The 23,233-nt window shown below is 39.8% G+C and overlaps 1 long non-coding RNA gene across 1 annotated transcript in view; it reads left to right on the top strand.

Annotated features, from left to right (window-relative positions):
• Nucleotides 1-19,218: 19,218 nt before the first annotated feature.
• The window catches only part of LOC141983821 (uncharacterized), a 44,711-nt gene continuing 40,696 nt past the window's right edge, over nucleotides 19,219-23,233 (top strand). The window contains exon 1 of the long non-coding RNA XR_012638530.1: nucleotides 19,219-19,301. This is a non-coding gene — a long non-coding RNA (uncharacterized LOC141983821). The remainder of the gene's footprint in view (nucleotides 19,302-23,233) is intronic.

The raw sequence follows: 23,233 nt of genomic DNA, 5'->3' as shown, positions 1-23,233 counted from the left end.
TTTGCCAATTTATAACTTTTCAAAACTTTCTCAACTTTTCAGAAAGTTACAGTATGACAGAAAGAAAAGTGGAGGGAGAACCTTAAGCTGTTTTAGTCTATTGTAGTCAGTAGACAAGTGGGGATAAGAAGGGAAGAAACAGGGGTGCCAGAGCCTTCCCAAAAGTGAGGGCGTCCTGCCCCCACCCCTCTTCTTCCCCAGAGGGCTCTCCCTGGCCAAGACGGAGTGGGGCCATGGAGCCCGCCTCCCTCCCCCCCCTGCCTGGGGGGGGGTGGAGCTGAAAACAGCCCCCTGCCGGTGTCCCCGCACCCCAAGCCTCCTGCCCAGTGCAGGTGGAGGGACCCAGGCTCCCCAAAGCTGCGCGCATGGCTTTCCCTGACCTGATTCTGGCCAGGGGGCGGGGCTTCAGAGCCACAGCCCAGCCATGGTAAGAGCCCCCCGGGGAGCTGTGGCGGACCCTCCACCTGCCCTGGGCAGTTGTATCAAAGGACTTCTTGAACGTTCTGCTCACAGGAACAGAGCAGACAGGCAGAGAAGAGGAAACAAATGTATGTGCCACAAGTTTTGTAAAGAAGATCATAGTGCAGGACTTATGTTTAGGACCACTCAGCAGAACAGTCGGTATTGTATCTGTGGTGTTCCTATTTTCAAGGAGTGGAAAGGTTTTTTTTAGAATGAAGTGGGCAGTGCAATATCCAAACATAATAAATGTACAGGAGTTTATACTCTGGGCCTGTCCACTTCTGTCTTTATAGCAGAATTAACATCACCAGTATATTAAAGCTATAGACATTTGTTGTAATCCCGATGGGGTATGAAAACATTTGCTAATATAGTCACCTGAACACACATGGACGCAAATATATATTTAGTAGTGAACTGTCACATAATAAGTGCTCTTTTAGATGGAGTGTGGAAAAAAGGTAACGTGAAAAAGATTTATTTGTTTTGTGTAATAGGGAGTGTAAAACAATGAGCACTCAGTTGCCTAGCAGTCACATGCACCCAGGGTCCAATCCAACCCAGCCAGTGAATCAATAGCCCAAGAAGGTTTTTGTTTAAATAGCTGGAGTTTACCACCAGCCTGTAAAGTGCTCCAGGTGGCAGGGTCATTTGTTCATTAGTGACTTTTTACAATAAACAATTGTGGCCCCATGAGGCAGTAATTAAAATAAACAACATTGCCAACTCCTCCCCGCACTTCGGGGGGACCATGAAGAAAAAGAAAGGCCTCAAGTAAGTCCTGCAAATCTCAGTAAAAGCTAGCTGAGAGTACTACACCAGAAGCAAAAAGTGAGGAGCAAATACACTGTTACCTTATTTAGTCAAAGACTATTTGATCCACTTTATAAAGAACTTCCTTAATTGCTTTTCATTAAAATAAAATCTGGTATCAATTCTCGCATCATGCTGCGTGCTTCAGGCAGAGACTTTACTTTTTGTTGCTTTATACTTCTTTTTTTCCCTTCTTCTAATGCAAAGCCTACAGATGATCTGAAGGAAGGATTCCAACGGATACAGTGTTGCTAATTTACAAAATCTGTGCCTTTTAGAGATTATTTTGTTGAAATTAGTGTAAGCACTGGTGATGCAAGATAAGAAGAAAGTGCATTACCCTGCTCATGCATTTCTTCTGAAGTTTGAAAATCCAATTTACAGACCAACTTTAACATGATTTAGGACCTCCAGCAGTGTTATTGGAAACATAATAAGTAAGGATTGAAGTCTAGAGTGGCTGTAATGCAACCTTCAGTTTTCCTTTGGAGCCTGGAATGTAAAAATGGAGTTTGAAATTTGGTTAGATTTTAGGTTTTATTGTTGGCATCTGCAGCTTATTTGAACAACATGATCATACTTAGGGATAAGGCAGGGTGAATTAAAAATGGGGGTTTGAGAGAACCTTTGTAAATTAATGAAACCATTCCATTCTGGTGTTGGATTTGCCCCTTAAACATTTCCTGGGCTTTTCCTCTAAAACAAATGTTTGTTACTCTTTCAGTAACAAACTGTAAGTAAATCTCCACTAAACTAATTTCTAAATCTGTTACCCCTTGCCCATAACTGCTGTTTATTAGGGGTCAAATCCTGCCAGTAATACCTGATGGTACGGGGGAGGGATACAGAACCAAATAGTAATACTTTTAATTCTGAAAAATGGCATGCAGAATACTTGCTGGTGTAAGAGGTAGACTGGTCTTGTTGTTAAGGTACAGGACTGAGACTTGAAATATCTGCTCAGTTCTTAGCTGTGCCAGAGACTTCCTGAGTGACCTGGGGCAAGCTAGCTAATCTCTCTCTACTTCAGTTCCCCATCTGTAAAATGGAAGTCATAACGCTACCACTGGTGTCTATTTAGGTTGCAAGCTCTTTGGGGCAGGAACTGTGTTTGTATTATGAGTACATGTAGCACCTACCATAACAGGGACATGATTTCCGTTGGGTTCCCTAGGCACGATTGTAATACATACTGTGATCGAAAGCACCCTGTATTCACACACCATTATTGTAATCTTTGTACAAAATATGCCTTGCTGGTCAATGTCATGGCAAAATGTATGTAGCAACATTATATGTAAAATTATGAATTCCCCCGTATGAAAATATTAGCAAATATTCTATGCCACGCAGCCCTGACTAGGTCAAAGTTGTAAAACAAATCTATCCTTGTAAAGTTATAAGCGTAATATAATATCTCATTGAAAGGTGACAGGGCCAGAAAGAGTTAATTAACTCTCAGACTGACATGACTCATGGCCAAACTTTAAAGACTTGCTAGGAAGATACGTAAATGAATATTGCTTTGAAATGTAAGCCTGCATTGTTAGAGATAGAAGGGTAGATGTTTGCTCAGGTCTTGTGGTGTAAGCAAACAAGTATTGTCTATTGCTATAGCTTTAATTCAAAGATCAAAAAAGGAATATTAACATTTAGGAAGACACATGAGTGAAATAGTATTATTGTCTATATGTCTCTTTAAAGGTGGTGGTAACCTGTATCTGAACTGTTTAATGGATAAATTGTCCTGTGCTAATTGCCATGATGTTTGGGAGAAGGAAAGTTAAGCCTATTGTTTTCTCAGGCCAAAAGGCTTCTGGAAATGTATTAAAAATCCTGGGACACAATTCTTCTTCATCTCAGATCTGCTTTGGGTTTCAAGAAGGGCAAACCCTGAGCCATAAGGATTGAGATCCCCAGTCATTGGCTGGAGTCACCCTGTATATGGACATCGAACTATAGCCTATGGACTATTTCTAAAAGGACTTTTGGCAACTACAAGCTCATCTCTGCTATGTATCTGAATCTCAAATTGAAGTCAAGTCTGTATGTATATTCATCTTTTAACCAACACACTCTCTCTCCTTTCTTTTTTTAATAAATTTTAGTTTAGTTAATAAGGATTGGCTCTAAGTGTGTATTTGGGATAAAGATCTAAGTTTTTTATATTGACCTGGTGTGTGGCTGATCCTTTGGGATTGGAAGAACCTTTTCTTTTATATGATCAGATAAGATTTTCAGTAATCGTCATCATATCTGATGTGTGTCTGGATGGAGGCCTGAGGCGGGGTACTTTGAGGGAACTGTGTTATTTGCACTTCTGAATAACCAGTGGGGTAATACAGAAGCTGTTTTGTCCTGGCTTGGTAAATCTAAGTGTTGGAGTATCCACCAGCTTTTGGGGTTTGTCTGCCCCATTCTGTTTGCAGTTCACTCTAATTGCGTGACCTCAGCTGGCTCCCATGGGCACCATCCTCACAATCCTAAACAAAGGAATGTGTGTTTATCTCAATTTACATATACATAGTAAACAGGGGAAATGGCAGGAAACAAGGCAAATCTGCATTTCAGCATACACAAGGGAGAAGAAAGCATGGAACCACCTTCACCACCAGACTCCACAGTTGCCTTCTTTACTGTTTCAATAAACTTTGCTTTGAGGGGTAACCCTCAGAAGAATCCACTTAAAAGGGGGACTGGACTATAAAAGTGAGGAGCAAAAACAGGGAGAGATTTCTTGGGCTATCTTTCTTTTTCAGCTAAGACAACAAAGGTAGCAGCCTTTTGACTCTGGGAGAGATCCTGACCTGAGAATTTGGTCAGCAATGTTGCTGGGAATCTGTGGTAAGGATTTTACCTTGAACCAAGTCTTGCTTGGTAAATTTTAGCTACTAGAAAGCATTTTATCTTTCTCTTGTAACCATTTCTAATTTTGACACCTTAGATTTTAGGTACAACTATACCTCTTTGTAGCTAAATAAACTTGTTTTATTTTTAATCTATACTAGTCCAATGTTGTGTTTAAACTGCACTGTTTGGGTAACTCCAGTTAAAATAGCAAACTCTTGAATATTGACCCCTTATAGCAGCAAATGATGTTTAATATCTGAACTGCCCAGGAGAGGGCTGGACGGTGCAAAACACATTTTCTGGGGGAAATTTGGGACTGGGAGTGTGAGGTCACCCTACAATTAGTAACCAAGGCTGGTGGAAGCCAGAGTGTTGCTGGGGTCAGAGCTGTAGCTACAGGGCTGCAACTATACAGACACTTTGGGTATGACCTGCATTCTGTTTGTGAGCGGCCAAGGTTGAGAGCTACAGCAGCGAAGCTTTGTAAGGCACCCAATATTGCAAGGCGAATGGTCACACAACCCTTCACTGGTCTGCACTGCAGCCCAGAATGTGTTGCATAAGATAGATAAATAAGTAAATAAATAATAATAGTGTCATAAAATGGTTTTGTTGCATGTCATTTGAGGTTGCTTGTGTTTTCACTGCTCATGAGCAATGAGGCTATTCCAAAGCCAGAGCATACGTTGCTGAAGTACCTCTGCATGAAGTAGTTACATATAAAAATATTTTATTGTGTATTTATACTGTGTATGTCCAAAGAATGTAATAGTACCTGATTTTGTATGGCATTTGACTTCAGCCAATCTGAGCAGAGAGGGGGGAAAAATGGAGTTAACTTAGGTTACATAGAGCATTAAACATTAACTAATTAAATCTCACAATGGGCCAAATACTGGTCTCAAATACAGCACAAATAAACTGGAGGATGAGAGAACTATTGTTATCTGAATGATACCTGAAGAAAAACACACTCTATGTCCTATAGATCCTCTAATAAATATCTGCATTTTTCTATTTCGTATCAGCTCTTCTCCTATAAAATTTCCATTTTGTGGAAGGAAAAATATTACCATCAGATTCTTTATGCCTCCTGAATTATGTCTCAATCTAAATCTGTATTTAAACAGTTTTATTGTATTTTATGGATTAAGTACATCCTGTAAGAATTCCTCCCTACACATTAAGATGTTAAAAAGCTGAGAGATAATGGATGGACACCTTAATGGAGGTTACAGAAGTCATCATACAAGTGTAGTGACTCAGCGGATGAAAGCTAATGTGAGTTTGGTCATTACGAAGCTGGAAGACAGGTTCCCATAGCCTTTATAAAGTCCTCAGCCAGAGCAGCAAGCTATAAGATCTCAGTCACATTAGGAATGTCATTTCATTCAGAGATGAGGGAAGAGTAATTGCAAATTTAGATTGTATGAGAGCATGGAAAGGACCAGAGGCAATGGCATTATTCAATGGACAGAGATAGCTGAAAGTTGAATTATTTGAAGATAATTTAAAATTACCCACTTATTCAATTACTTTAATGTCTGCCAACAACTTGAGCTGGATAGTGTTACATCTTCAAGGTTTTTTCTTTTCCCGATGTGACAGTTTAGAGAGATACTGAATCTCCCACGCTGTCTGCTACCCCTTTAGTAGTGACTATTTTGGTTATCTGTGCAAACAACAGTTCTTTGAGATCTAATTAACCAGAAAGATTTGGGTCATCATGAATGTTTGGTTCAGATCTTTTTGCAGGTGTTTCACTTCCTTTCCCCCAATATTTCAGTGATCTTTTTGGAAAGAGATTCTAGGATAAATCTATGTAATGTCATATTCAGAAGCTTTTGGCTCGCAGTAGTTGTATCATTATGTTTTATGATGTGACCCCTTCCAGTGTGACACTACCTTATAATTTACTGAGATATGGGTGCCTCACAGGTATGAAGTATTCCTATTATGAATTCTTGCTCAATGGGAATGGGACATTATACAAGTATTTCTAATGCAAAAGGACAAAATGTACCAAGTTTGAAGGCCATATTATATGACAATGAGAGGATGAGAGAATGTAAACCCCTGTATTTCATTTTGTCACCTGTGTTATCCTATGTTATACTTTCTCTGAACTATATATTCTGAACTGTATAGGTGACCAGGACTTGAAAATTGTGGGATATATCACATTTGAAATTATACTAACCCACTCACCGGGGAAAAAAACTTTTTGATGACAAATGTGGTGAATATTTCTTTATTCGTTATTATAAAAAGCAGATGAATAGCTTTGGTGCGTGGAATGATAAATGTTCATGATAGTATTGTAAGGCAGGTCTAGCTGTCCTTCATAAAGTGTCCTTGGACTTGCACCAATCTTGAAAAATCAGCATTTAAGCTTCCTTCCATAACGTTGCTTAATATTAAACTTAAAATGTAAACGATGGTTCTAATGACACATTAAGATCCTTTTACACAACTGTATTAACTAATCCAATAATGAATTTTAAACTATACTTAGTTTGGGTATTTCCACACAACTCCACTATTTTAGAATCAGAAACATGAAATTTTACAACCCACCCCTGAATCCATTTGCTTAATTTATTAAGATTATCCTATAAAGTATAGCCTGTTGTGGTAGTCTCTACAGATTTAATTATTTGACACTTTATAGGGTTGTCTAAATCAGTTGCAGGTTATCTAAATCAATAGTAAAAATCTACTAGTTTCAGTATAGAGCCTTCTGGGATTCCCTTCCTCATCAGTATTCCTGAAGAATAAAACCTTTAACTCCAACTCTCTGCTTTCCACCCATTATCAGATTATTTACCCATTTGAGTACTTTACTATGTAGCCCATATTGAGGGGGTTTATAATAATCCAGCATGTGAAACTTTGTCAAAGGTTTTCTGAAAGTTCAGAATTGCTTCTATCATGGACTAAGGGTAATGTTCCCTTGATGCTAGGCAAGACAGTATCCACTTACCGTAATTTGTTACTTTAAACTGGAATATTTTGTTATAAATTATGCTTTCCTTGTCTAATCACATTTATGTATTTGCCTCTCTTCCTTGCCTTTTAAGATAGCTTCCATTTCACTGCATTCATCTTTTATCAACAGGAGAACAAGAGACCCCCAAACTTAGATTTAATATAAAGTTAAGTACATGCTTAAGCATTTGTAGGATTCAGGCCTTAGATTCTAGTTTACAGTATATTAACTGATGATGCAGCTATTTACTTGGGTTTGTTAAATTTTCCATAAATAGCATATTTTCATCTGTATTCAATACATGAGAGAATTTATTTCATATAGTTTATCTAAACATTGTATATATTACTGGCTTTTGCTGGATAAACTAAAGTATAGGGACTCTGATGCTGGATACCCAACAGAGGAGATTGTGGTTGTGGAAAATGACTACAACTTCCACTTAGGAAGGAGCACAGTAAAGATACCTTCATGTTCAGTTAGGCTGCTGATATGCCACATTTCTATCAAAATAACATTTAGACAGAAATGTGCCTTTTTCCTTTATGATCTTCTTGTATGGACTGTCCACTACAGAGCACACTGAGTAGTTAAATTATTTTTTTAATATTTATTTATAATCTACTATTGACAAGTTGGGTATATACACTCTTAAATCAACTAATTATTTCCTTGTTTGCTATTAAGAGTTTTTGAGGTGTGATGGCTTTCTGCTACCATAGCATTCCTTTGTCTATACTGTAGTGCCTAGGAATCTCATTCATGGATGAGTACACCATAGTGCTAGGTGCTGTACAAACACAGAACAAAAAGACAGTCACTGCCCAAAGAGCTTACAACCTAAGTATAAACAAGAGATAATGGATGGGTTTTCACAGACAGATGAGGGAGTATAAGGAAATAACATCTTATTAGTCAGCCTGATAGGCAGTGGTATCGGTCACCAGCAGCCTAGGCATTGTCAAGTTTTTGGTAGGCATCATGGGAAAGGAGCGTTTTGAAGGTGGATAATGAAGTAGCTTTGCAGATGTTTACAGGGAGCATTTGTTTAATGTTGCCAGCTGTGGGTAAATTTAAAAAAATTGTACTTCTCATTGAGAGAGGATTAATATTTTAGCGGTGTTTACTCCTGAAATGCATATGAACTGACTGTTATAATTTCCCTGTGATCTAGTGTTTAGGACTTATTAGCCTTTTAAAGTGTCCTTGAGCATAAAATCTTCTTGATGCTGCTTGCTTCTGTGTTGTCAATGACCTTCTGACTCACTGCTCTGCTTTTAACTTTTGCATTGTATGTTGTGGAAACATAGGAGGGAAGCATGGAAGTGGATTATTTTCCCATGCTCAATCTGATAGTCCCAATCCTTCAAAGTGCTGAGCTCTTCCTGTGAGTGACTATCTTCATGTCTCATGAAGAAAGGTCAAAAAAAGTTAAGGATGCTCAGTCACAACCTGGTAGGCCCTAAACCTGCAACATAGATCAGCGTGTCTAGTGAAAGCCTGATCTTCCAGTCCTCTGGGGGCTTTTGCCTACATTCATTATGAATGATCAGGCTTAAGTATCTCCTTCTATTACTGTGTCTTGGGAGAGGCTGAATACAGGAGAAAAGAGTATTGTTGGGAAAAAAACCCTAATGACTGGCTGCTAGCAGCCAAACTATATTCATGAGGCTTTGAAACTTGTAACATTAATTTAGAAATATCCCAAGAAAGTATTTCAGAATTACTAAGCATCTCTGAGCTATGTATATTTACATAGAGGTCTGTATCTTACTCAAGGCAACGCTATTGCAAGACAGTTACAACTAATTTATAAGTGCCATACACATTAAACAGACCAACTACAAACTGAGGCCATTGCTATCAGTACTGTAAGTCCTGAAAAGGTGAGGGTGAAGAAAGCAAATTAAAAAAACAATCAAGATGTGCACTTGCTTTGTTGACTCGAGGAATCCTCTTCTCTTACTTTTGTCCTCTTACTTGTTTCTCCTCTAATTTCCAGTCCAAGGCCATGGTTACACTTACCAGGGATTGACGCTGCTGTGATCAATTAGCGGATCTAGTGAAGAACTGCTAAATCGACCACAGAGCTCTCTCTGGTCAACTCCAGTACTCCACTGGAATGAGAGGAGTAAGGTAAGTCAATGGGAGATGCTCTCCCATTGATGCAGTGCTGTTTAGACACCACAATAAGTTGACCTAAGTTACGTCTACTCCAGCTATGTCATTCACGTAGCTGGAGTAATGTAACTTAAATCAGCTTACCGCAGTAGTGTGTACAAGGCCCAAGTCAGCTACTTTAATGCAGTCTGGTTTTATCTGAATCTGATTATTTTTTGTCTTAGAAAAACAACTGAAAGCTTCTTATACTCAATTGAATGTTTAGGTTGTGATTCACAACACTTATTCACCCTGCTACACTTGTTATGGAGGAATGACACATACTGTATAATAAAAAACACAATTCACCTCCCATCAAGAACAACTAAAGTCTTTCTTTGATCCTATTACTAAATTTTTATGGTTAAAAATAAATTATGTGTGATCAAGACCAAGGAGAAAAGGATTCTTAATATTTTTAAACATAATTCTATACCTCTTTATCATTTTCTTATTTATGTATATGTAGGAAGGCAACTCCTTTTTTTTTCCAGCCCCCCCTGCCCACCCACCCACAAGCCCCCCGGGTAAAGGACAAAGAGGGTGAAAAGACAATGTTCTATTTGACCCTTGACATATATTTCCAAAGGGAATTTGATTCATAAATAGGATCTATTGTATGTTTGCACATCGAGAGAAGATGAGAACCCTAAATGCATTTGTAATTGAAGGATTAATGCTGTTGGAGGAGAGATCAAGAAAGACAAGAGTTCAATTTCAGTTACATGAGGCAGAACAGTTTGTCATAATTGCTAAAATGGAGGCCCAGGATGTGATTTTTTTCATCATGGCCCCATGATTTAGGATCACAAACTTCATTAATTTGAAATCAGACTTGTGCTCCAGATCCCGAAGGCCTGGTCTACACTGGGGTGGTGGTGGTGGTGGAGGGAATAACGTAGCTGAAGTCGATGTATCTTAGGTCGACTTACCTTGTGTCCTCACGGTGCAGGGTTGACTGCCGCCACTCCCCTGTTGACTCAGCTTCCGCCTCTCGCCGCAGTGGAGTACAGGAGTCCATGGCAGAGCGATTGGGGATCTATTTATTGCATCTACACTAGATGTGATAAATCGATTCCTGATAGATTGATCACTACCCAACGATCCGGCCGGTAGTGTAGACATACCCTTAGATGCATTAGAAAATCTATCCCTAAATCTGTATTCAAACATCTAAATAAGAGAGCCAATTTTCAAAAATGCACTGCACTCAACAGTTTTCATTGAGCTCCATAGGGGGCATTGGTCAGTGTTCATATTGCATACCCTGTCAGCACCTGACCTGAGCCAGGGAGGTAATGATCTAACCAGCAGCCCATATTTGGTGATGAATCCTGGTCACCTTCCACCTGAGGCACGTTGCGCATACGCTAAGAAGATTGAGCTCCATGGGAGGTATTGGGCACTGAATGATTAAAATTGGACCTCTTATTTCGGTGCCTAAATACAGATTTAGGATCCTTACTTTTTGACAGTCTTGGCTAAAGTGCCTCAAGGAAAAGGAGATTGGCTAACTTTATCATTAGGTGACATCATTAGTACATGGGCATATTCTACTGCTATACCACTCCGGCTGATTGATTTTTCATATCTCACCAGTTAAGTGGGGTCAGACCTGGTCATAGCTAGGATAAGGAATCTACATAGAAATCCCAGAATTCCACAGAAGCCCACTTTTTTGTAGATGAGTGTAGGGCATTCTTAGATCTCTGGGGGACAGATCATGTTGCTATTGGATTTCATGGCAAAACTATCATTAACTTGAATGGCTCAGGATCACATCATAAGTCAGGATTGAGCTAATGACCCAGCATGATGTTAGCTGTCACTGTTTTGATGGAAATGATATTTTTTGGTGAACACACAACACAAAAGATCTTGCTACTGTAGGACATTAACAGTAGCATGATACTTTTCACAAGATTATGGAGATGTCCTCTGTCCAGGAAAATCTCCAGTTTGGATAATCACATTCTACTTGCACTTATAGAATCATAGACATGTAGGACTGGAAGGGACCTCAAGAGGCAGAATTAAGTATACCTAGACCATCCCTGACAGTTGATCATTTTACCCATTCTTAAAAACCTCCAACAATGGGTATTCCACAACTTTCTTAGATAAGCTGTTCTAGTCCAACTATTTTTATATTTAGGTTACATAAGAAAACCTAAATCTCTCTTGCTGCAAACCAAGCTGATTACTTCTTGTCCAACCTTTGACGGACCTGGAGAATAATTGATTGCTTTTACATAGTTGTTATCCTGTTCCCTGCCTCCCTCACCATTTCTTCTCTTCTCTTTAGCCTAAACATGCCCAATTCTTCCCACCTTTTCCATAGGTCATGATTTCTCAACCTCTTATAATTTATATTGCTATCCTCTGGAGACTCTCCAGTTTGTTCACATCTATCTTAAAGCATGGTCCTCAGAACTGGACATATGAATCAAATTCTCATTCCTATCAGATCCTTGACTGCAGCATCACCAGGGCTGAGTAGAGTGGAACAATCACTTCCTGTGTCTTACATGACACCTGTTAACACATCCCAGAATACTTGCCTTTTTCACAAATGCATCACATGGTTGACTCTAGTTCAATGTATGGTCCACTCTAACCCCAGGTCTTTTTCTGCAGTATTGCTGCCTAGCCAATTATTCCCCATTTTGTATTTGTGCAGGTAAGCTTTTTTTTTTCCTTCCTTCCACTTGAAATTCAACAGACATCTTCATGATTTCAGACTAATTCTCCAATTTATCAAGATCATTTTGAGTGCTAATTCTGGCCTCCAAAGTGCTTGCAACCCCTCCCAGCTTGGTGTCAATTTGCCCACTTTTCTCCTGCAATTTCATAGGCAGTAGTTTTAAAACTGTGGTCCGCGGCGCACATTTTGGTGATGCATAGAAACCTTGCTGGTGAGATGGCATAGGCTCTCCTTGTTTTTGTCAACGTAGCTTTCCTCTTCCAAACTTATTTTAGATGACAGCTAAAAAACAACTAGTTTACTTTTCTAGGTAAGCAGCTGCTGAAATTGCCACAAAGATGTTAAAGGGAAAGAAATGTGAGCTGTGTGGTCAGAAATGGAACTTGACCTGGGTCTTGGTATTGAGATGTGGGTTATACTTTGAAAAGCCCCAGAGTATGGTACTCACTACTTTGTGTCCTAAAATATTGTGTAGCTTTACTGTGAGCTATAAAATAGCTATTGTGTTCCATCCCAAAGCATTTACTGTGTAGGTAAAGTGATTGATGGGTATGCATATAAGTACAGTATGCCCATCTTTGTGACTGTGTCAAATGCTTCTGTATAAAAGGTGCACTGTGACTGTAAAATATTCTATGATGTGTTCTATGAATATTTGTTAGGGGGTAGTTTGTGACTAACTGGAAGTCTGTCTTGCTCTGTTTTACTGTTGCTTTGTCAGAACATCAAATCATAATGGATTCTTCAGAAAGGAACTTCCAGCTTTGCTTCAGAATTCCTGTGTGACCTTGAGCAATCACTTATCGCCTTGTGCCTCCGTTCCCTCCCACCCCTCTAAAATAACACTAATAATGCTATTTTCCCTGCCATTTAAACAGGTAAGAGATACAATCTGCAAGCTATTTGGGGCAGGAACTCTCTCTTGTTATACTTATGAGCATCATCTAACATAGTGGCTCGGAGCTCTAGGAGCCACTGACACACGTGGTAATTTTTTTAAAATGTTATGAAGGGACACTTCTCAAATCAGAATAACAATAATCTACTAGAGTCTTTCTGCTTAATGCAGGAATCATATGCTTGCATCAAATAGCGTATTATCCTTAAAGGTCACTTTTACATGAATCTGGGTGCTGTCTCATGAAGCTCAGTCTGAGCCTGTGGAGTGCAAGGAAAACTCCCCTAATTGGGCAGACGCACCATAGATCAGTTATATGGTATTTGTTCTCTGATGTTATCACTCACAGTTTCATTACTGTATTCTACAATGTGATGCTCATAGAAAGACCCCTGCACCCACATGAAGGTCACATTCATCGATTTGCTGGATTAGGGCCATCATTTCTATTGTCAGTAGTGAACATTAGAATGGGACTGTGTGTAGTCATACTGCAAGTTAGATAAGAAATTAATATTTAATGTGTCATGATTTATAAAGAAGTATTTTCCTAATAACAGTATTAGCCTAATTGTTTCAATTAGGCTGGAATTCATTGCTTGGTAGTGGAGGACTCATATTGTTTAAGAGACAAGGAGATATGCAGAAATTTCTTGTGCTTCCCAGTGGTGGTGGTGATGCTTTCAAATAGAAGACAGGTTTCAGAGTAGCAGCCGTGTTAGTCTGTATCCGCAAAAAGAACAGGACTATTTGTGGCACCTTAGAGACTAACAAATTTATTTGAGGGTGTCAGGGTTACCCTTCCCTTCATATTTATGACAGAGCATAAGATTTCATGGGCTACAGCCCACTTCATCAGACGCATAGAATGGAACATATAGTAAGAAGATATTTTGAATGTTATGATTCCTGATGTCAGATTTGTGTCCATTTATTCTTTTGCGTAGAGACTGTCCAGTTTGACCAATGTACATGGCAGAGGGGCATTGCTGGCACATGATGGCATATATCACATTGGTAGATGTGCAGGTGAACAAGCCTCTGGTGTGGCTGATGTGATTAGGTCCTATGATGTCCCCTGAATAGATATGTGGACAGAGTTGGCATCAGCCTTTGTTGCAAGGATAGGTTCCTGGGTTAGTGTTTTTTGTTGTGTGGTGTGTGGTTGCTGGTGACTATTTGCTTCAGGTAGGGGGGCTGTCTGTATGTGAGGACTGGTCTGTTGCCCAAGATCCATAAAAGTGAGGGATCGTCTTTCAGGATACGTTGCAGATCTTTGACATCAGGAATCATAACATTCAAAAACCAGTAGAAGAACACTTCAACCTCTCTGGTCACTCAGTACTAGACTTAAAAGAGGCAATTTTGCAACAGAAAAGCTTCAAAAACAGACTCCAACAAGAAACTGCTGAACTAGAATTAATTTGCAAACTAGATACCGTTAACTTGGGCTTGAATAGAGACTGGGAGTGGATGGGTCATTACACAAATTGGATCTATTTCCCCGTGTTAAGTATCCTCACACCTTCTTGTCAACTGTCTGAAATGGGCCATCTTGATAATCACGACAAGTTTTTTTTTTTCTCCTGCTGATAATAGCTCATCTTAATTAATTAGCCTCTTAGAGTTGGTATGGCAACTTCCACCTTTTCATGTTTTCCCTATGCGTACTATCTGTTCCATTCTAAGCATCTGATGACGTGGGCTGTAGTCCACGAAAGCTTATGCTCAAATAAATTTGTTAGTCTCTAAGGTGCCACAAGTACTTCTGTTCAAATAGAAGACTTTTCCAATGTGTATCAATATATGAAACACCTTTTTGGCACCTAATACAGAGTTTCAATTCATGGTAATAACATTTTTGTGCTGACTAAGTTGCCCAAAAAATGTGTGTGAGTGACTCATAAATTGCTAGATTTGGAGATTAAGATAGGATATCTATATTTAAGAGCTACTCAGTGGGATTTGTATTATTAGTTTAAGCTGTTTCATCCTAAGGGCCATGTCATATTCTTGATCTACTGACACAATTGCTAATGAATTTGACAAGACTGACATAGATGGAATTCTACAAGGTACAAATTCTCTATTGTATTAAAGTTTTCCATATAAAATCACAAATATTAGACATAGCTCATTAATCCAATATATTGGGTTCAAGCTAAAGTAGCAAATAATAACATCCCAAGACTGAGTCATGAATCATAATTAACTACACATATAGCATGTAGGGTGTAAATGGCACAATTAAAGGCATTTAGATTAATCACAAGTGGGGCTTCATCCTGAAATCTGCTTAGTGAGCATCTGGGAGATCCTGGGCACCCACAGATTTCCACAGATGTCAAAGGGAGATAAGGGCAGTCAGCACCTTTCTGGAGATGCTTGTCTCTTTACAAGGTTAAAATCCCAAGTGATTAACATCCTGAACTAATGAAAGTCTGAGAGATATCCTAGCAAGATTCTCAGATATTTGACAATTGAAGAAGAATGAACTGCAGTGAAGAGTCTAGTCAGTAATTAGATGCTTTATATTCACACTGTTAACTATATTAACTAGAGCTCCGATGAAGTGAGCTGTAGCTCACGAAAGCTTATGCTCAAATAAATTTGTTAGTCTCTAAGGTGCCACAAGTCCTCCTTTTCTTTTCGTGATAACAGGCTGGTCCAGACAAGTTAATCAGGGTATCCCACCTCTCTTCATTCTGGGCATCACTATTTTTACCTTCCTTGAAACCTTACAAAACAACTCCATATTATAAGACCTTATCCACATTAGAGAAATAGTATATCATCTGAGGCCCCACCAGTTCCAAGTAGAGCAGAATAATTACCTCCTGTGCCTTACATATGTCACTTATGTTAATACACCCCAGAATATTAGAATTCTTTGCAACTGCATCATATTTTGACTCATTCAATTTGTGATTCACTATAATCTATAAAGCTTTTTCAGCTCTCGTGAAGCTAGGCCCTAATATAACTCTTGCTCTCAGCAGAGTGGGATAATGGATTTGCTGCAGCATCCTCTGAGACATGCAGAATGGTTGTCTTGTTGTCTTCTTGCTCTATGGTGTCTGTGGCTACATCTACACTACAAGCTAGTGGTGTGACTCCTCTGCTCATGTAGTTTATATTCATGCTAGCTCTCACTGAGCTAGCAAGAGTATATATGAGTGTCACTGTGGCAGCACTGGTGGTGGCAGTGAAGGTGTTGCTTAGCCATGTCAAGTACCTGAAACATTTTTGTGGATGACGGGGAAATATTTGTTTGTATTCAAATATTCTGTTTAATTTTTTCTAAGTTAATACTGTTTAAAGTAGCCAGTAGTAGATACAACTTCAACAAGTGATTAAGGAAATTAACAAAAAGGAAATGGTCTTCAAAGGGAATTCTGCGTGTGTAGTGGCTACAGAAGTGAGCCTTTAATGAGTTGCACGGATTATTTATTCAAATTGCTTTAAACATAGCAGGTTAAAAGGCACTGCATTTAAAAATGAAATTTAAACACCATGAGCCCTACTGCCAAAGGGATGAAGCTCTGTTACAGTGGAGCAAGCACATCATTTTTAGGTTTTCCAGCTTTGCCAAGTGTAAAATTTCCATTTTGCTGTTGTATGATAGTTAATTGCAATAATTTGCTGGGGGTACTATAGCAAATCATGGAATTACATTTTTGCAGAACCTTTGATAGTTTTGCCAATGGCTACCTGTCTACAACATAATTCAAATGTATGGTCAGCTTCAAAATGCTCTAATCTCTGAAAAATAGGACCCCACATTATAACAAGGTGGTTGGCTAGTCTCAAGAAATGTCTTGTTTCAGTCTCCTCTTGTTGTTTGTTTTAACCCCAAAAGGAAATTGTGACTAAGTGTCTGTGTAGGGGGGAAGGATCTAGGAGATAACCATTCAGGAGGCCCATAAATTAAGGAATATTGATAATGCCCTTAAACTACAATGTCTGTCCATGGAATAAGGTCCCTATTTAACCTAAAAATCTAGTTTTGACCGCCTGACTTAGTCCTGCCTTTTCTTTAAGGCCAAGTTCCATTTTTAATTTACCAGAGCCACCCGACATACTGTGATTGTCATACCAGAGGTCTGCTGCATCCTGTATGATGATGGCTTGGATTGGCATTGTTAATTACTATTTAACACTTGTGTGGCAGTAATGCCTAAGGCCTCAATTAGATTGGGGCCCGAATGTGCACTGTACAAATATATAGCAAGACCCTGCCCTGCCCTGCCCTGCCCCAAGTAGAAAAGACAAAACAGGTGGATGAGACAAAGTGGGTAGGGTGGCAATTCAGAGGCCAGGATAACAATAATAAAAATAGAATGCTTTAGCACAGGCTAGCTAAGGGCACAATGCTTAGCCAATCACAATTCACCACCTTCTTCATTATCATATGGAAGTTTTCTGTACACAATATGGTACAGATTAATCCTGGCTGGTGAACAAAAGGTTATCCCAGGTCTTAGGCACTCTGCAGAAGGTTTCAGCAGCATTTAAACTGCTAGGCTGACTGCAATAGGAGAAGGGATTTCTTTCCCTTCCTTATATCATACACATAATCTCTTTTCCCCTCCCCACACCCACTTCAGGGGAAGAAAAAATGAGAATAGCGAGGAAAATATGACATGAAGCTTTATACCCAGGGATTATGGTGGGGAAGAAAGACAGGTATGTGTTGCATGTATGGGATTTGCGATCTGGCAAACTTAAGTGCCTCAGTCCCAATTTAGGAGCCTAGCTGGTTAAGTAGTTATTTTTGAAAATCTTGGCTGGGGTCGTCTAGTCATTTGGGCCAGGATAAGATTTGTTTTTAAATTGGTGGTGGGAAACCCCATTCTATTAAATAGATAGAGAACACGGGAGAAGAAACTAACCAAAAGCTACTAGAGAAAATAGCGTGCTAACTTTTCAAACTGATTGAGTAACCAGAACCTCTTTAACTGAACACATCACAAATAGGTCTGACCTCCAGCATGTTCATCTCATTCCCCCATAATTTATTCATGCCAAGCTTTCTCTAGAGCATAAAAACAAGTGGAACTGATAGTATGTCTTTTTTTTAAATTTCCAGGTCAATATGTAGATTTAATTTAACACCTGTGATATCTATTCAGCAGATTATACATTAAAGAAACAAGCAGAATTTTTCTGTGATCACAATTCAAACTGTTTCTTAAGTTAGCTTGAGTGTGAATATAAGCTTGTTGAAAAGCTAAAAAAGTTACTGTAATTAATCCCTTAGAGAATAATTAGTAGTGCTGAAGATATAAAATGTAAACCTCCCAGGTGGATTTTTTTAATATATCAGCCTCATGTAGCACTACACTTCTCCTAAGAGCTAATGCACTTGTAAAACAACCAGAGCATAAAGTATTTGTGTAATAATCAGAAGACTGAAGCAAGAAGACTGGTTAAATAAAAACGACTGGCAAGAGGTATAAGTCCTGAGAAAGGGCTCTCTCCATATCGGTTCTGTTAACACTTCTAGTTATTTATATTTTCTGTCTTTGTTTTACAGGTCATGAGGGGTTTTTTATTTTTTGAAGGAGGAAAGGCATTGGAATTTTCTTACTGTGCATCCCTGCAGAACTACATGTAGCACTGATCCTGCAAACACTGCTGTCTGTGTTTGATTTCAGTGGGACTACTGACAGGTTTAAAATTAAGCATGTGGGCACACAGGGTAGAGGCCTGAGGAGTAAACATCTGGTCAAACATTCTTCATCAAAAAATGGCTTTTTTGTCAAAAACAGTAATTTATGTGGGAAATCTTCATTTTTATTTTTTTTTAAGAAAACTGAAAAATTTTAGCCAAACCTCCCACTCACTCTTTTTTTTTTTCCCTTCCTGTTTTAGGTTTTTTAGCAAAAACCTGAAGTTTCAAAGACATTTTTTGACAAAAACAATTCTTTTGGAAATTTTTCATGAGAACACACAATTTTAGTGACCACCTCTACTAAGGACACAACTGATGCATGAAGGATTTAGGGATAGGATACAATAAATATACCTACTTATCAAGGAATAATGCTCTGAATTTTTGACTATTTTAGTTCTTCCAGTCCTACAGGGTACCCCTAACAAAGTGGTAATATATGACTCTAGTTATGAAAGCATGGCTAGTGATGAAGAATGTAGCTGCGGATGCTAATTTGATTCTTGGGAGTTCTACTTTATCCTCTCTTCTACTTAATTAAAATAGTTTCCCTTTCTTTTAATCTTACACTTCTTTCTCCAAAAACTGTCTGCAGCTCCTTCACATCTCCACAACTCTAACTGCTACCCTCTGACCTGCAATAGAACTGATGCCTTTGAAAGAACCACCTGACTTCCCAACTCCATATCTCTAATACCAAAAAGAACCCTTGATCACAGCTCCTTTTCCCTAACCTTTAAAGAGATTACAGGTAAAATTTTCAAAATTACCTACATGATTTAGCCCGCTAAATCCCACTGTCTTTCAATGAGAAATGGTTCCTAAATCACTTTTGAAAATGAGACTTAGGCCCCTACATCACTAACGCACATTAGGAAAGAGGGAGGAAGGGAGATTTTTCCCAAACTAACAATAAAATAAGACGATACAAAAAATAGACAAGATATACTTTGATATTTTTACCTGGGAATTGTGTGGGTCTGAAATACTCCTAGTGGACCAATATCTCACTTGTATTTTGATGTGAAAACATCCAACTGGTTATTCTTGTCAGGGAGAATATATGTATATGTGTGTGTGTGTGTGTGTGTGGTATCATTATTCTAAAATTTCTAGTTAGCAATCCAGTCTTCTTATCTCAGATATTATCTGATGCTTTAGAAACTGCTACAGATAGGTAAAAGATTGTTACAACCTAAATGACCTTTTTGGAATTCAGCCTAGGAGGGTTTTTTGAGCTTGTTGAGCCAAAGGGCTGGCTCGTGTTTGATGTTTGGTATTTGCACTATTGGTTACAGAGAACTAAGGTTGGATTTGAATCTGAAATATCCTGCCATTACAAGGTTAATTCAACATACTGTGTAGTTAGTTTTACACACAGTTAGTTTACATATAAATATATCGACAACAAAAAAGCCTTCATACATCTTTTAAATCTTTGCTTTCAATCTGTGCTCCAGAAAGGTTTGGGGAATGATACACTCCAGTTCACTCTTAACAAGTCCTTCTCAGAACAAAATTTCAAGCTAACTTCCTTCAAATTCCTGTGTTAGAGTATCTGCTTAAAAATCATTTGATGTTTTGAATCATTTGACTAATTTGAAGAGAACAGAAGCTGATTTCTCTAGATTTCTCTATATTATTTAAAATATATATAATATATATATTTTAAATAATGTAAAAATATGAGGGCTCTGGGGTGGGGCTGGTGATGAGGGGTTTGGGGGGTGGGAGGGGCTCAGGCAGAGAGTTGGAGTGCAGGGTAAGGGCTGTGGGGTGGGGCCGGGGATGAGGGGTTCACGATGCAGGAGGGGGCTCAGGGCTGGGGCAGAGGGTTAGGGTGTGGGGGGTGAGGGCTCTGGCTGGGGGTGAGGGCTCTGGGTTGGGGCAGGGCTGGGGATGAGTTTGGGGTGCAGGCAAGCTGCCCCAGGGCTAGGGCCAGAGAGGAGGACTTCCCCCCCCCCCCAGCCCTCTCTCCTCTGGCAGCAGCAAGCTCCAGGGGAGGGGGACCCCTTCTCCCCCCCCAGCAGCACGCTCACCTCGCACCACTGTTACTGCACATGCTCCTAGGGCTCCTCTCATGTCCAGGAAGCCCCCTAACCTCCCCTGTGGCGGGTGCTGGGGAAGGGGGGTCTACCATCACATGCGCCTCCTCTCCTGCTACTGCCCCTCACTGTAGCCTCACTGCAGGTGTGGGATGGGGCTGCCCCTTGTCCAGCATGAGGCAGGAGCGATGACTGTGGGCAAGGGGGGCCCCTGTGCTGGTGGAGGGTCCCGCCAGAAAAGGGAAGGGTCCAAGGTGGAAGGGCAGGGTCAGGGCAGCCTGCCCATCCACTAGTGAATGGGGGCACTAGGACCCTGTGGCAGTAGTTGATGCCGGGAGCCAGCAACACAGAGGCAGCTGGGAGCTGCAGGGGAGAAGCAGGGACACTCTGGGGCCCAGGGGAGGCGTGCGGGGGCAGCAAGTGCGGGCTGGGGGACACTTGAGTGAGGCAGGCGGGGCCAGGAGAGAGACCCAGCCCCAAGCATTGGTTGTGCCGGGCCCCTGGTCCCTGAATATTGCTGGAACCCCGGGAACCACGGAACCATACAACTCACCGCCCCTGTCCCAAGTGTGGGGAGGAAGAAGCAGACCTCAACCCAGACCATGGCCCCTTCAGCCTACAGATCCCTCTGAGGGTACCACATGGGGCTGGAATGCTCCACAGCTTTGTGGGGAGGCGGGGGGCGGTGGCTAGGGACAGCTGGGCTAGGCTCCCCTAGGACTCAGCATCCCATCTGTCCTCTCAGATAACAAACTTCTCCTGCTGTCAACTAATGAATTTTTAAGTCCTGTAACCCACACTGTGTTGCAAGGCTAAAACTTTAGGATTCAAGCCCTACTTTTGATACATTATTAGGGTGTGGGGGTTGAGACTGTGACACGCTTTGAGATCTAACATTGAAAAGTGCTATTCAAGAGATAGACATTATTATTGTACTAGGATTTGTTTTTCTTTTAAAAAGTTAGGAAATTACTTACACAAATCTGTTAAAAGAATGTTAGTTAAGTTGCAAAGTTAAGCACTTGCAAGTTCGTAAATGTCAGATTTATATTTGTGCAGACTTAATCCTTAGTTACATGATCACATATTGGTTTTTCCACTGGAGCCCTGCCTCACTTAGTGCACAGGTTGGATGCACAAGGGGGCAGAATAAAGGTTGACCAGGCAACCACAAATCTGGCAGTTTCTTAACTTTTGAGTCCTGACTTTGCAACCTAAACAGCATTCTCTTACCATAGTTTTTGTATCTGTGGATGCGCACAATGGCCGTATTTCAGAGGTGACATATAAACTGGAGTAAATAAGTCGTTCTCCCACTCATTTAAGATTCTCTTACACTTTGGTAGAACAAGTCTGTTGCTGTAAATTACATGCTGAGGAGCCACAGGAAGGTGGAAGCTAAAGTATCTCAACCAATACTTTGTTACTCCTTCTTTCACCTTCTCAGCCTGTAAATTCCACTGAAACTCCTTTTCACATGAGTAAAATGTGGCTGTAATTACTTCTCAGTGAGTGGAAGCAAGTCTAAATTATTGTATCTCACACATCACTTCTAAATTAGGCACTCCATCAATTCTATCTAATCAGCAGGTCTAAACCACATACTGCTACAGTATCTAGAAATTGCACAGGAGTTATGAGGGGGAAGATCTGTACCAAAGGGATTACATAATAGTTTTCCCCTTTAGGTATAGCAAAACAAACCAACCCCTTCCCCCTGCCCCCATAAGTACGTTAGTGTGTTAGAGGAAAAAGTCTGTTAAAAATACTTCATCTAGTGACAGTGTGTAAGTAATGAGGAACAAATAACAATATGACCATATTTTAACCATAACAAAAATAAATTTTTCAGAGGTAAAACGGAAAGAAGACATTTGATACTGAAAAAATGTAAAATATGCTATATTCCCTCGTCCAGGAGTGCCAGTCTATGGCCCACAGGCTGTGCACTGTCCACCAGAGCATTTTATAAGGTCCACAGTCTGCTTCAACAAATATACTAACGGCTGATTTACACAACTGAGTAAACAGACAATACTGTACCTAGAAACAACCTATCTAAATACATACTAAACAAACTGTACCTAAAATATAAATCAATACAGGTGACTTTAAACCGTCTTAAAATATGTAGAACCTGTTTGGCCCATACAAGGTTGTACTTAGGTTTACGTGGCTCTCCTGTGTAATAAGGTTGGGCCACTACTGCCCTAGTTGATGTTACTGTTCATCAGAATTGCTGTTGCAGGGTAATATGAAACAAATGTTGAGTTAGTAGGGAAAAAAATTCAACTTAAAACTAAAGATTTTTTTTTAAGGGAAAAAAGACTTCAAACAACATGAGTTAGAACTCACTGGAAACTAATCTTTTATGTAAAGTGTGTTTCAATTTGTGGTAATCTCTCACTTTGTGGAAACGTAACTCGTGTATCAAAAAAATCTCTCACAGCTTGATTGTTTCATATGTTCATGCCTGATATTTCCTATACTTTGTCACTTATGATGCAGCTATACTATGTGCCACTTCAGGAAAAACTCAGGTACTCCTCTAGGCAATAACTCTCTAGATTATGTAGGTTCCTAAATGCTGATTTATGTACCCCATGTTAGACTCCAGCTTTGTAAATTTTGGCCTTAG

Source organism: Natator depressus, chromosome 3 (assembly GCF_965152275.1).
Source record: "Natator depressus isolate rNatDep1 chromosome 3, rNatDep2.hap1, whole genome shotgun sequence".
In the NCBI taxonomy this organism is placed as follows: Eukaryota; Metazoa; Chordata; order Testudines; family Cheloniidae; genus Natator; species Natator depressus.
This window is presented reverse-complemented; position numbering and strand designations above follow the sequence as displayed.